Genomic DNA, 15687 nt, shown 5'->3' with positions numbered 1-15687 from the left:
CTGGGATGTCTGCTGTTACAGGAACACGGTTATCCCCAGCATGAATTGCAATAGATTTAAGTAAGAGAAATGTGTCTTTCTGAAGCCAGGGCAGTAAACAGGAAAAATTAAACCTAGTGAAATAAAACTCAAAGGTCAGTTATGACTGCCTGAGAGTAGAGGACAGTCATCGGGGCCAGGCATTTATTTTTCACTACAGTCACCACTTCACCGCAAAGAATATATTTGCATGATTGTATTTAATATTGGTGTCACTCCAATTAGTGTAATTTAGGGCCTGTTCCATGCCCCTTGGGGTATGTCTACACTGCAGCTGGGAGTGAGCCTCCCAGGACAGGCAGGCAGACTCACACTAGCATGCTAAAAACAGTAGTGTGGACGATCCAGCTCAAGCAGAAGGTTGGGCTCTCAAGCCCACCCAAGGCCCGAGGCTTCAGGCCCCAAACGGCAACATCCACACCGATATTGTTAGCATGCTAGTTTGTGCCCTGCTAGTGTAAGTCTGCCTTCCTGGGCAGGGAGGTTCACCCTCAGCTTCAGTGTAGACATATCATTGGAGTCAATGGATATACTCCACTAACTTCAGTGGGCTTTGGATTAGGCTCTTAATGTGGTTTTTTTTCCTCTCTCTCCCCCCCCTTCCCCTGACCTTGATGTTTCTCTCTTTCACCTCCCTCCGGGGCAGACTGAAAGAGTCCAGAACAACAGCTCTAAAAGACATCAAAAGGTGGCAAACACAGAAATACCATTTGAAGTGGCTCTAGTTATAGAACTTTTCGGGATTTCTGTTCTTGGGTGGGGGGGACTCGTTATTTCTTTCTTTTCAGAAATAGAATTAAACAACAGGAGAAAAAGCAGGAGAGACTTTGGGTATATTTTTCAAAAGTGTCTAAGTCTCTGTGAAAGCCAAAAGGGCTTAGGAGCTATAGTCACTTTGGAAAATTTTATCCTACATAGGGCAACCACAAAATACACTTTTATCCTTAAGAATATGGGAAACAAGAATGAAGCTAGAGGAATTCACCCAACAGATCCATACATCTCTCATCAGTCTCTGACGTTAATGTGCATGTCATAATAAGGAAGAGCCACCACATTTATCATGGCACCTAGTTATTTTTGAGAGATTCTGCTTGCATTTGAAGGAGATCTAAACTATACAGAAATCACTAAAGACCCATTTTCATATAACCTGTGAGCTCTCCCATGACCTATGCATACAAACCAAACAACATCATTGTTCAGCTAGAGAATTCCTTGTCACAACCAGGAGGTGGGAAAGACAGAGTGGGGTGGCTCCTTTCAATGGGGGACCTAAATGTACAGTCCACCCTCGCTCAAACAGATTCTCCTCCCTACATCTGCTGGAGGTTTTCTTGCAATGGATTGGCACATTGGCGTTCCCTCACTACATTCCCTTGGGTCATGCCCTGAGACAGCTGCTGCCCTCATTTTCCCCTGCCCCTTTTCTCTCCTATTGTCTCTGTTCTTTGTCTTTTTCCCTCTCTCTCTCTCTCTAATTGCTCTACTCTTTCTTGGAGTCTCTTGCTCTATGATGCCCGTGTCCCCATTCAGCAGAAGGAGGCTACATGCTGCTAGGTGTGGAGATGGCCTGTGATGGCTCAGTGGGACTGGGCTATATATGCCCTTAGAATGTGACTGGTACATGCCACAAGAACTGAAGAAAGATGTATGGACCACAAGGCTGGTGCCTGAATCTGCAAACTTGCAAGTAGGAGCTGTTTCTGTGGCCAGCTTTGCTGGGATCTACTGTGGCAGCAGGGCTGGAAGGTGAGGTAACGGGATAGTGTTTTCAAAGAGCCATCCCTACTTTACTCACTGGAGCATTGTGAAACAGAGGTAGCTTCAGGTAAGTTTTTTCACATCCCACTTACCTTCTCCCCACTCACTGGATTTCAAGGATTAAATCCAGGAACCCGGAGTCAGAATGCGGTGACCTTCAGCCATTTCCAGCAGAGGCTGCAGACAGCGTGTGGGTAAGAGGAACCTTTCTCTGAATCAGAAATGCTTGTGTATTTTTTTTAAAAAAATAGGAGACTCAATTCCCTTTTCACTGCATTTTCTATAAAAAGTGCCTAACACATTGTCAAGTGCAACTCAGGTCACAATCAAAATTGTAATTTTACAGAGAAGAATTTGCCAGGCTTTCTTTACTTCTGACAAGCATAGTAGCGGATTCTGTCTACCCACTTTTCCTTGCTTTCTAAAAATTCTGTTAGCTGCTAGTTTAAAAATATTACTCTCTCCTTGTTCAAGCAGCAAGTTTGTGACCGATGATTCTGGGGGAGAATATGAACCCCACAGATTGGTGATGGCAAATTTTAATAAAAGCAGGACTAATCCATTACTTTGCCACCAGAAGTATTCTATCCCTCCTGCCATGGATGTTGATTATCCTTTCCCTTGGCTGATCCTTATTCACTGCCCCCCTTGCAAGGCAGAGTGGCAGATGTCTCTACCTCCTACTTCTACCAAAGAGGATCTGGCACAGCTTTTCCAATGGGCTGGTTGGCCTGCAAACATGGCCAGCAAGTGCAGTGTGCTTCACTCACCCTGAATGCAGCCCCTCTAGATAGCCACCTGATCTGATCCTAAATGTCAGGGAGTATCTACTCTAGGGGTTTTTGCATGTTCCTCCAATGCAACTGGTACAGGCCACAGTGAATGGCCAGATACTAGAGTAGATGGACGACTGGTCTGATCCATGGTGGCATGTCCTCCTATCTGACAGAACCACTGCCCCGCTCATTGGCACTAGTGGGATTTTGCCTGGGCCAGGACCTCAGGACTTGGCCTTATATGGAGACTGATAAAGACACACAGGACTCCATTCTACATCAGCTATATCCTCATAACTCCCAGAGCCAGTACTGGGAGCTGCTTGGGCAGATACCTCAGGGCAGAGAGGGCTTAACACACTTGGAATGCCAGCTACTGATAGGAAAAGTCAAAAGGTTTGGAGATTTGGCACAAATGCCTCCAAGTCTGCAGGCTAGATACTCAGCTGGTATAAATCAGTGCAGGCCCCTTGAAATAAGGGGAGTTTGCCAGTTTACACCAGCTGAGCAGCAGGCACTCTAGAAACCTCTTCTGAATCTTAACTAGCCGAACCTCCTGGGTCTACAGACCAGGGCTGATGATGTCCCAAGACCTAGCTTTTTGGTGCTCTGTGCTTGTCGTCAGGCCAAAAGGAACATGAGGAGAACAGATTCTCTGGAATGTTTGGGCACTTTCAGACCTGGGGAAAAAAATAAAAAAAAATCAGGGCTGGATCAACCCAGTGAAGGTACCCACAGACTCTGTGCATCTGCCCCTCCCTATATTCTGAGCCCTTTAATCCCAATGCCACCCCTTAACTCAAAGACTGAACTGCCAACAGGCCCATCTCTGCTATCCTGTCTCCCTGTGCTGGCACACTGCTGCTGCCTGGTGCACGCATAGCATGCAGCTCTGCTCCTCCCGCAGATAGGCCAGCATAGGGTCTTCTCACTTGTCCAGATACACTCACTGCTGTTGTTCCCCCTCTCCCAGCTGCCTGCACTCCAACAGAATGCCTCCAAAATCACTGCACTTTAGCCCTGCACCTTGTATGCCCACTGGCTGAAAGAGACTGAACTAAGGGACAAATGCTCACCAGACATTTTCGAAGGCCAGAATGGCTTCTGTTCCTGTCTGGGCAGAGTTTCATCATGCACTTAGCACACTTGAGCCAGCTCCTTTGGGTTACTTGTGCTTACGGCTAGAGCCCTCATGTTGAAACAATAAATAGATGAGAGGGCTCTGAGCTTCAAAACTCAGATCCACCCATCGCCAGATCTCTACTAATCAAAGCTTGGAACAGAGGGGGAGATAGCATTTTGATTCAATCCATTATAGAAGTTTAGGGCAGCCCCAAATTTTGGATCCAGAGTTGAATGTTATCAAATTTCAGGGGTGTTCAGATCTTGGGTTTCAGGCTCCCCCATTCCTCTAATTTTAACCTCCCTCCAGAATACCTTTAGTAAAAGTAGCCACGTTTCCAAACCCTTAGCTTTCCCACAAGATTGGGGAAGTTGGGGGGAGAATGTAAGGGGAAGGAGTACCTCATTCTCTGTCTCCTGTTGCCTTTTCTGCCCGTTTTTGCTATTGTGTGTTCAAAGTATCGTCTTTCTGCAAGTGAATGATTAGAGACAAGCTGACCCTCCAAAATGGATGGTGTCTCATGTTTCAAGCACTTGTGCTCTGTTCTTGCAGAATGTTTAGTTACAGCATGAAAAATGGATGCATGGAATGAAGACATTTCCCCTTTGACTAGCACATTTGCAGAAGGTATGTCAAGGATCTGAGGCAAGGGATATGGGCAACCTTTCAAGAAAGTCCCCACCCCCACCCTTCTTCTTTGCTTGCTTATTGGAAGAGCAATAAATATCAAGCCGACAGGCCCTTCTCACAGTTCCAAAGCCTACCTGTAACTGAGCTGGATAATTAGCAGCCTTGAAGATGATATATGACTTTCATTACCCTTTGGGACTGGAGACTAAATGAGGACAGAGCTAATTGCCGTGCAAAGCAGTTTGGCATGAATGAGAAAAATGCAGGCGCTGTCTCCTGCCAAAAAAAAAAAAAAAAAAGGGGCCCTATTGCTGCTCTGATCTCATGGCTGGTTTTTGCCGCAGGAGTTCACTTGGTGTCCATAAATCATGGTCTGCTTACAGCTGAAACTGCACTGAGTCATCAACATGCAATAAGCTGAGTGACAGATTCCAGCCTGACTACATTAGAACTTCAAACTTAGTTTCTCTCCAACCCTTCCCCCTAACACTGCCCGTACTTAAGAGAAAATTAAACCCAGACTACACAGACATTTAGGCTGTGAGAAACACAAGGCTTGCTCACTTGATGATAGTTTTTAAAGCCCATGTTTCCAGGAAATGGCATCATGCTGTCTGGAAGGGAGGGTGTCACAAATGCTGTACAACTTGGTCATTTTGCAAATTCAAGGTTAGGTTTGTCCTTCATATTACTGCTGATTAAAATGTATTACCTCCCTTCAATGGGCTAAATTGGCACTTTGTCATCTTCTTTCTTATGGATATAGATGTAGCCAGCTCTCCTGTAAAATATTTTCCTCCTCTTTAAAATTAAGGAAGAAGACTCAGAAATCTCACTGCACAAAGTGGTTCCAAAAGTGAGCTGAGATCCTTTAATACCTATATTCACTACACAGAAATTGGGATTTTTAAGAGAACCCACAATACAAATGAAAAAGTCAGTCTGAGGGAGGAACTTCCCCTTTCCTCTCTCTGTTTTGTTTCACAGAAGAATTTTTGCTTTTCTCTCAAGGTATCCTAGCTCCATTGTTTTAAAAAAGGAACGATTGTGCTGAATTTGCAATATGGTATCCTGCCAGATCCTAATCAATTAGCTTGCATCAGCTCACTAGAAGGTAGATACCAATTTAACTCACAGACTAAGCTTTCTGATTTTCTCTAAGGGCAGTCACATAATTCATTCCTTGTAGTGCCAAATTATATTTGACATTTAATTTAAAACTCAAGGTACCATAATGCAAAATATCACTAAAAATAATGGTGATAAAGCAGAGGAACATTTCATTTGACAGAAAGGCTTTTTCTCAGCGTATTTATGCACCCAAACTTCCCACCTCGATTTAAAGCCTCAAACTCACCAGTGCCGCTTAGTCAGGCAATCACTTTCAGATGCTGTTGGCCTCTACAGGTGCTCGCCTACAGTAAAGAGGCACTCAAAGATGAAGCAAGAAAGCAGACTGCAGCTCACCATTCAGCTTGTGAGTGTTCCCCTCCCGTATGTGTAAATGGAACAATGTTCCCATATATTATTGTTGCCGCTGAGTCTGCTAATGAAAATATTTCAGTAAGACGGCTCGGCTAATTGGAATGCCTGTTGTCCTCTCTGGGTTGGGAGTGGGAATCAGACTGACAAGGCTGATGGTTTTTACTTAAGAAAACCAAACACAAGAGATACCAGCTTAACAGCTTCATTCAGGTTTATCATCTTCCGGCAGACCATTCCTGGCCACCTGGCACCATGGAAGTCTGTTGTTTCATGAAGCATGTCCAGAGTCTGACAGTCTGACTTGAAACATGAAGATTAATTAAAAAGGCCCTCAAATGCTCTCCCCGCAGCTACTTCTTACAGCTAATGTTTTACAAACAGTGCCAGGGCACAGAGAGTAGTAGCATGAGATCAACCGCACTTACGTGACTGAGCAGCCAGACAACTCCTTCTAATGTAAAAGATGGGCTAAGTTGGTTTGGGGAAACGTTTGACCATGTCTCTCAATGTGAGCTGCCCGGATATGTTAAATAATTCTGCTACCTGTGTGCAAGATGGTATGGAGCCAGGTGACTTGGCTTGCTAGCCCCAACTGGTCCTAGGAAAAAGTAAAGTAATGAATAACTAACTCTTTTCTGCCACCACAGACAGGGCATCAGTTTGATTTCAAGGCAACACAATAAACTGCACCAATAGCAAAGTTGCATATCATTATTCCAAGTATCCAAACTTTTGTGGAAATTAGTGGTGTCCCTTGGCTGGGCAAAAACAAAACAGATTTCTAATGTTCTTCTCTTTATTATATGTAAGTGTGACAGGTCCCAACATACTGCTCAACTTGAGGTAGCTGGTTTGCACACTGGGGCATTTGGTCTCACTGTGGATCGCACCACCATATTAAACAGGAGGGCAGCACAGGGCTGTAAGTGGTAAGCAGAACTAAAGGAAGTTCTGTTGGCCCTGATGCAATATGCCTGCATTAGAGTTTGCACTGATGTAATTATATTGATGTTGTTACAGTGTTGTGCATTTCCCTAGACAAGCTCTAAGATAACTGGCAAGTTTCTAAGGATGACCATGAAGTGCAAAAAAGTAAATGCAACATTAAGAAGACTCTATATTTAAAAGTAAATGCACAAAAATATCAGGAAGAGCAATAGTAACATTAACTCACCCACTTTGTACATGGTATTGGGTCAGATCCTCTGTTAATGTGAATCAGTATAGGTCCATTAAAGTCAGATCAGCTACGATTTTTACTCTAGCTGAGAATCTGGCCCAGCGTATCTAGCCTGAAAAGCAATAAAGTGCATCCTCCACTCACTCAAAGGATTTTCCACCAACTGTCCAAGCAAATTCAATGTGGGCATTAAGAGCAAAGAAGAAAAGTGTGAGTTCCAAAGGAGAATTATTCAGAAACCTCTGAGCATTTGTGCATAGGAGATTATGAAAATCCCAATTTAACTTTAACTAAAATTTACATCATCAAGAAAGCTGGAATCTGCATGTTCCTGTGTGGGAGGCTAGGTTTCTAAGGTGGTAACACTAGTATATTATTTTGTCAACTGGCCTTTTCCATTATCTAGAAAGAAAGAAGAGATCAAAGTAATGAATTGTATAAAACAGTAGCATACAACCAGTAATTAAAAATGCACAGATGGCTGAGTTGATATTTTGAGCTCCAACAGACTTTCCAAAAGAGGGATATTTATTTTGGCTGAGATTTTAGGCTCCTAAATAAGAAGGCTGATTTTCAGAGCGCTGAGCACCCAAGAGCTTTCAGTGAAGTAAATAGCAAAATATGGATTTAGGAGCCTAACATCAGATTCCTGTTTTTGAAAATCCTGACTTTAATTCACCCCTCCATGCATAAGATCTGTCATTTTGCTTTGCTGCGGACGTACTGACTGCTGAGGGACTGGCTCAGACCTTCTGTACTCTGCAAGTGGGTGTTGCTTCTTTATTTGAATTGGACAGACAATACTAAAAACTAAAAGCTAAAAACCTAACATCTAAACAACATACACTATTATGGAGGGAAGCTAGTGTGGTTGGAGTGAAGAGAAATTGCAGGAGTCACTACAAATAGTCTTCTAGCTGAGAATCTACATAGATTTATATCTAGGCTAGCTTAATTTACACTGGTGAAAATGAGAGCAGAAACTGGCCCATAAATTTATTTCCCACTTACAATGTTGTCAGGGAGAGCAAAATTTGTCTCTTGGATTGCAATAGGGAGTTCTAAAATTAATTTTAGATACAAGTTTGTCACCATCTCCTCTCAGGGATTTTTGGGCAAAGTTCTTAAGGAGCCAAATACTGCTTTTTTTCTACCAATGTAAATCCTGAATAACTCCCTTACAGTTACTGTGGGTTTACATCAATGGAATTTGGCCCCAGGTTTGACAATGTCAGGGTCAGACCCCAAATTAGGCAACATTTTCAAAGATAATAGTGGCAATCTATTCTAATAATACTCTGCATTTCTCTATCACCCAGCAGGCCGGTAGCTCCAAATGAGTTTAAAGACACTGGTGGGGCATCACAACATCACAGTAGGATTGGCACTGTAAGAATGATAAGACCCACTTTACAGATGGATCAACTAGGGCCCCACACTGGGGACTGTATCGGCACATAATAAGAGACAGTCCCTGCCCCCAAAAGAGTCTTAATAGACAAGGCAGATAAAATGTGGAAGAAAGGAAGGATTATTATCTCCATTTTAAAGCTGAGCAACTGAGGCACAGAGGGTAGGTCTGCACTGCATGTCTAGGCAGACAGACTCCCGCTAGCTTTGCTCAAGTTAGCTCGCTAAAAATAGCACTGTGGATGTTGCAGCACTGGTGACAGGTTGGACTGCCACCTGAACTCAGGCCCAGGGGGTTAGGTGGGCTTGGACTGAGGCAGCTAGCTAATGTGTGTGCTGCTAATTTTAGCTTGCTAGCTTCAGTCTGTCTACCTGGGCTGGGAAGCATGTTCCCAGCTGCAGTGTAGACATACCAAAGAGACTAAGGCCCAGATGCACAAAGGTTGGAAGTTGGGAGCCTAAATACCCTTGTGGATTTGGTCTTAAGTGAGTTGCCCCAGCTCTCACAAGTCTATGGCAGGGTCAGGAACTGAATGAGATCTCCACTTCCTTAACCACCAGGCCATCCTTGCTCTGTAGCTCCATGAATGGTAATCAGAATCTTGACATTCTAGGGCCTGATCCAATGTGCATTGGAATCAATGGAAAGGATTTCACCTCACTATTTTAATGGGGTCTGGATCTGGCCCCTACTGCATGGTTCAATAGGTTGGCAGAGAGGGGAGCACAAGTTACCTGAGGATATTTGTGGGGGGGTTAACTAATACTATAGTGGCCACATATTTTTTTCATAGGACACCACTAATCTAATGGCACTGAAAAATACAATATTCATCAAGTTCCATCTGGTGTTCAGTTCCATATATAAAAATACTTTGTACTGCTAGTCTAGTAACTCTGACTAAAATTGTTGAAGTGATACCAGGGGCCTTGGAAAACAGTAGCGGGATAAAAAAAAATAACAAATTGAATAAAGGGGAAAAATAAGCTTATCTTCGTCCGACGAGAATAAAATTGAAGCCTTTTAACCTTACACATAAGTTCCACACCATTGCCTTTTAAAATCAGTTGGAAATTATTTAAAATCAAATTGATTTTGGCTTTTACATTCAGATGCACTTCAGCTTTTCACTTACTGGTCTATACAAGTAATGTCTTCAGCCAACCTGTGTTTAAAATGGATAGAAAATCAGTTTGCATGTTCACATGCTTAGTGGAATTTTCTCATTTCCATTCCATTTCCAATCACAATCAGATTAACTTGCTGGAGAATATGTCAAGAGGCTGATTTCATGGGTGTTTTAGCAAAGAAATGGTTTGTAATGTGGCAAAACATTTTTTGTTTATGTTGCCCATTTTATGTCAATAGACGGCAAGATGGATAAATGGGGCAGTTCATATATATTTATTCTGTAGGGTTTTCTTCTTCATCACTTACAGATTCATAACCAATCATGAAAGAAAGGTAAAAACCATAGGAAAATTTTCCTACATTCTCTTCCAGTTAACTAAAACCTGGAGTATTTGCAACCTTTTATGTATAAAGTATCAGTGAATACTCCTAAACTGGACTCTTCTCTGTTCACCTGCTACCATCCACTGTGGACTATTTGGATTGGATATCTGCTATCGGAATTGAAATTAGGTATCCAGTCTGAAAGCAAGTGAGCTGAAATGATGCAACATAACACACCATCAGTGCTGTAATGAGATGTAGAACACCTGCCATTGACTTGAATGGAAAGAATAAAATCCTGTGAATTGTTTTGTTTTCAGCATTCTCCTTCCCATCCCACCATGCTGCTAGTTTCCCCTCAGTCTTTCATTGTTGTTTTAGAGAGGGAAGATGGCTTAGCCGTGAAAGCAGGCAAATGTGAAGCAGACACCTGAATTCCTTGATTGGTTCTGCCCATGAGTGTGTAATCCTGGGAAAGGCATTTAGGACATAATTTTCTATAGCTTTCGCTGATTTTAGGCACCTCAGTGTTGGGGTGCCCACCTTGACACTCCTATAGCCTCCTTTTCAAGAGTACTAAGCACTGGTCAACACTTCTGCAAAGCAGGTGCTCCATGTTTCAGGTTGGGTAACCAAAAACAGAGGAATCTCCAAATTAACAGACATGCCTGAAAAATGCTGGCATTACCTTCTCTGAGAAATAATTTGCCTACCTGCAAAATGAAGTTAAAAATACATCACCAATAAGTATGTTCTGAAGTTTAATCAATGTGCGTAAAGACCTCTGAAAAACTTGAATGAGAAGTGCTAGCCACGTGCAAAGCAGTAAGATGATACTTTTGGAGGTAACGAATGGATATGAAGTAGGAGGTTGTATGACCATCGATGTTATGAAGTTATGGCTAGATGGAACCATACAACCATTCAGCAGTGAAAAGAAATCACGAAGGATCACTGCAGACAAGAAAAGAGAAGATAAATAGAAACTGACTAGTGCAGGCTGATACTCCACTTCAAAGAGTGTTAGCTCTAAATAATAGTTACAAAACTATAAGGCTCAAAACGTGAATCTGATTTAATAAATATTTACCAAATTATATAAATCTTTGCCTGCCATCCAGCTATAAATATTAAACTCCAATGTAAATATTAAAAGAATTACAGTTTTCACACAATCAATTTGAGATTATAAGAAATTTGTGGATAGAACAAAAAACAAACAAACAAAAAAAAAAACCTAGTGGTTGAATTCCCAAAGAACAATCCACTCAAAGTTCCTTTCATGTGCCAACAGCTATTATTTATACTGTTTATGCACTTTCATCGTGACAGCCCTAACATTGAACAGAGCAGATAGACTCTAACAGTCACCACACTAGAAAAAACGCTCCCAGAAGATAAATAAAGTGAAGTGAAACTAGATTTTTGGATCCTGGGAGGTGTAATGCCCTTTTGATATTCTATTTATACTGATTATTTTATATTATTTAATGAATTCCAGTGTTTTTGTTCCCCAATTTAACGTATGCTTGATGGCTAGAGGCCATTAAATGGGTTTATTTGCTGCCTGAAGGACCAGCACTATTTTGTGCATGTTTCTCATTTTCCCTGAAAGTCCCTACTCTATTAGTGTGACACTTCTTCTAAGGCAAAACTTAACCAGTCTCTTTCCCCTTAAAAAGGGAATGACACCACTGGGGGAAAAAAAAAACAGTGGGAAGTAAAAAAAAAAAGAAAAGAAAAAAGAAAAACTCACTCCCATTATAGCAAACTGTGATATTAATGAAATTCTGTTTGTATTAAAATTTTCTTTCAACCCAGGCCTACCTGTTCATGGGGATGGTGTCAACTTGTCAAGCATTTAATCAAGAGCATTTCCTTGATGCTTCCATCGTGTCAAAAAGCCTCACCTAGGTGACTTCAAGGAGAGATGGCAGATCTGACTCTTTCTCTCCAACATCCAAGATTACCTGTTCTTTATTTCTCACCCCCAACTTTTAATTCCCCTTTATATGTTTGTTACAGCAAATATGTAATATTAATACAGACCTGCATTCAAGGTAATAGGCCAAGAAGATACTAAAAGTCCATGGGTTCCCTTTCTAATTTATGGGAGGGTGAGAAGGCGAGGCTATTTAGAGGGGCTGAGATCAATGCATTCAGAAGACTGTAATTGCCCAGCTATAGAGGAAAAACACACAGTCATGAAATCTACAAAACAAGATTAATGGTGTTTTCATTCGGATCCTAGCATGAAACCATGGCTAGTGAGTTAGAAGACCCTTTTACGTTGCTGCACAATCCCTAGAGATATTAGGAACCTAGACCTCCTCTGTGGCAGCTTTGCAATGATCCACAGGAGTGAAGCAAACACAAAGCCAGCTTGACCAGCTACCCGAAGATTCCCACCTTGGTAAGGGGAAAAATAGACACAGCAGCTTGATGACACCCCGCTTACAGCCCTTGTTATAGAGGGCTTAGCTGCAGAAGAGAGGCATGGTTGAGAAGCAGTTACATCTCTCTGAACTCTGGCTGCCATGATGGCCCCCACTGGGGGCTGTTATCTGCTGGTGAAACTGAGAGCAGTTTAGGACTGCTCTAACGTACATTTCAAGATTGAGCCACCACCTACCAGCCCTGGGATCAGAGTAGCACAAAGATAGCCTCCAGCCTACCTCCTGAGCTGTACTGGGGCAGAAGGATCAGTTCCACAGATTTTACCTATTAAGCCTGATTTACTTCTATCAGCTAATTCCATGGACTTCAATTGAGTTATTTCTGATTCGCACCAACAGAGGTGAGGGAATAGGCAGGTGTGTGCAAAGAACACAGGTGGGTCATCTCAAGTCAGGACAAATGTGCATTTTTTACCAGGCCAGTGTGTAATGGTTTGTGATTTATTGAAAACTCTGACTTTCTTCCCATTTCGGGAGTGAAATCAGGCAGAATTATGATATTTCAACAGTACTGCAAAAGGAACACAACCTCCAGTCCTGGAGATTTTAACTAGGCTTACCAAAGTATATTACTGGGGAACACACAACATAATCCATCTAAGTAATTTACTCTTTGCTATTCTGCCAAAGGAAAGATCCTCCTACAGACAGGTATTTTTAAAAAACATCAAGTATAATTAGGAAAAGATTATACTGGACATTTATAAACCTACAATACCACAACCAAAACTCTGGTGATGTGAAATGATCAGCTAATTACAACAGTGGTTTAAATTATGATCCCAGGTATTATTTGTTCTTTCCAAAATGGTCTGAATATCTGCACTATATATTCAACCCTGAAGACCAATGCACTCTTGCAAACATACTGCGGATTTAAAATGTAACAAGACTTAAATCATCCAATCTTATTGTTTTAACTTCCAGCATTTCATTATTCTACTTAATGGCTTGCACATTGTTTTACACAAGCACAATATAATTTTATGGTAGGATGTAAAAAAAAATCCATGTTCAATTGCTTCCCAAAGAGATGAGAAGTGAAAGGATATGAAAACAGAACTAAAAGGGATGTTTTGCCTACTAATAGGGAAGACTCAAGGTTGTGCAACATATTCATATTATTGGGAGTGGACCACATCCACCCTGACTGAATTGGCCTCGTTAACACTGGTTCTCCATTTGTAAAGCAACTCCCTTCTCTTCATGTGTCAGTATATTTATGCCTGCATCTGTAATTTTCACTCCACACATCTGAAGAAGTGGGGGGTTTTACTCACGAAAGCTTATGCCCAAATAAATCTGTTAGTCTTTAAGGTGCCACTGGACTCCTTGTTGTTTTTGTGGATACAGACTAACACGGCTACCCCTCTGGTATTTGGCATTCATATTTGTGAAGATCCTAGCCTAGCGTATAAACCACATACATACACTATCCCTCCAGATTGGGCTGGCAGGAATACAAACTCAATCCCATTGAAGTCAATTAGAATTTTGATGACTTTAATTGGGCCAACTGAAAATTTAACTTGGACCCCATGCAGGTCACTGCTTCCTCAAATGGGTGAGAGATGAGGCCTTGGGATCTTGGCTGTGAGAGGGAAACACACCCATGGGGCCAAGCAGCAAGATACTGAGGAGAGAGTCTGCAGCAACTTATGTTGCTTCCTCCTCCATATACTAGGGAACCCTCTCCTGATTGGGCCTGGTGCTCAGGAACATGTGAAAACACAGCTACTTTCATGCTGTCTAGAACAACAGGTGCCACTGGGCAGCAAGGTAGAGGCAAGGACCCCTACATAAAAAAGAGGTTGTCATAAATATAAAGCGAAGACTAACCACCTTTAAATCCCTCCTGGCCAGAGGAAAAATCCCTTCTTCACCTGTAAAGGGTTAAGAAGCTAAAGATAACCTTGCTGGCACCTGACCAAAATGACCAATGAGGAGACAAGATACTTTCAAAGCTGGAGGGAGGGGAAAACAAAGGGTTCTCTCTGTCTGTGTATTGTTTTTGCCAGGACCAGAGCAGGAATGCAGGTCAGAACTCCTGTAAAGGGCTAATAAGCAGTCTAGTTAGATATGCGTTAGATTCTGTTTTATTTAAATGGCTGATAAAATAAGTTGTGCTGAATGGAATGTATATTCCTGTTTTTGTGTCTTTTTGTAACTTAAGGTTTTGCCTAGAGGGATTCTCTATATTTTGAATGTGATTAACCTGTAAGGTATTTATCATCCTGATTTTACAGAGATGATTCTTTTACTTCAATTAAAATTCTTCTTTTAAGAACCTGATTGCTTTTTCATTGTTCTTAAGATCCAAGGGTTTGGATCTGTGTTCACCTATGCAAATTGGTGAGGATTTTTATCAAGCCTTCCCCAGGAAAGGGGGTGTAGGGCTTGAGGGGATTTTGGGGGAGAAAGACATTTCCAAGTGGGCTCTTTCCCAGTTATATTTGTTAGATGCTTGGTGGTGGCAGCAATAAAGTCCAGGGACAAAAGGAAAAATAGTTTGTACCTTGGGGAAGTTTTGACCTAAGCTGGTAAAAATAAGCTTAGGGGGTTTTTCATGCAGGTCCCCACATCTGTACCCTAGAGTTCAGAGTGGGGAAGGAACCTTGACAGAGGTGCTGTGGTTGAATGGTACCTTCAGCCATTTGGCGCAACAGAAACACTGCCTACGCTAGAGTAGACCAGAAAACAAGAATTCTACTTAGGGCCAAACAGAATCAAGCAGAGCAGAAACTTGGGCTATTGGCTATACTGGTTTCTCTCCCCCTCTCTGGATCTGCAAAATTCTCCCAGTGAAAGTTTCATCTAAGCAGATATATTTCTGTAAAAAGTTTTGGTTTCAACAATTCAGCATTTTCTGACAAAAAACGCCAAACCATCTCTAGTATAAACATCTCTAGTTAAAGTATATATCCCCCATAAGTGCCCTAAATTACTCCACTTTCTTGACCTGTTGTGTCAAGTTGCTGCATGATGTTAAATAGTCATCAGAGGTGACCGCACTTCAGTGATGGACAAAGTTATTTTTTGCCCGGTATTTGTGAGGTTTAACTAACGTTTATTCAGTGCTTTGAGAGTCTCACAGGAATTATGCTAATGAAACCAAAGCAATTTGAAACATACAAAGCATATTTCTATATAGTCCTGCTATACAGGTACGTGCATGATTAAAGATTTGAAGTTGCAGGGTCTGGCTGGATCTTACCATGTCACGGTGAAATATAGCAGTTTCCTCAGTTTTCTCTGTGGCATGCCCGCTCAGCTCTCCAGCCAAACTGAAAAACTCCACCCACTCTAGTGAAGGGGAGTCCAAATGAAAAAAGAGATCAAAAGAAAGGTGTTTATTTCTCCAGCTCTTC

The 15687-nt window shown here is 41.9% G+C and overlaps 1 long non-coding RNA gene across 1 annotated transcript; it reads right to left on the bottom strand.

The window, feature by feature from the left end:
- Positions 1–2100: 2100 nt before the first annotated feature.
- Positions 2101–6078, bottom strand: LOC119859232. The gene is made up of 3 exons (XR_005294149.2): positions 5690–6078; positions 4104–4170; positions 2101–3259 (listed from the first exon to the last, which is right to left on the bottom strand). It is a non-coding gene; the product is annotated as an uncharacterized LOC119859232 (long non-coding RNA).
- Positions 6079–15687: the final 9609 nt, after the last annotated feature.

This window comes from Dermochelys coriacea, chromosome 7, assembly GCF_009764565.3.
Source record: "Dermochelys coriacea isolate rDerCor1 chromosome 7, rDerCor1.pri.v4, whole genome shotgun sequence".
Lineage (NCBI taxonomy): Eukaryota > Metazoa > Chordata > Testudines > Dermochelyidae > Dermochelys > Dermochelys coriacea.
Note: the sequence above shows the minus strand (reverse complement) of the source record. Positions and strands in the feature narration are given on the sequence as shown.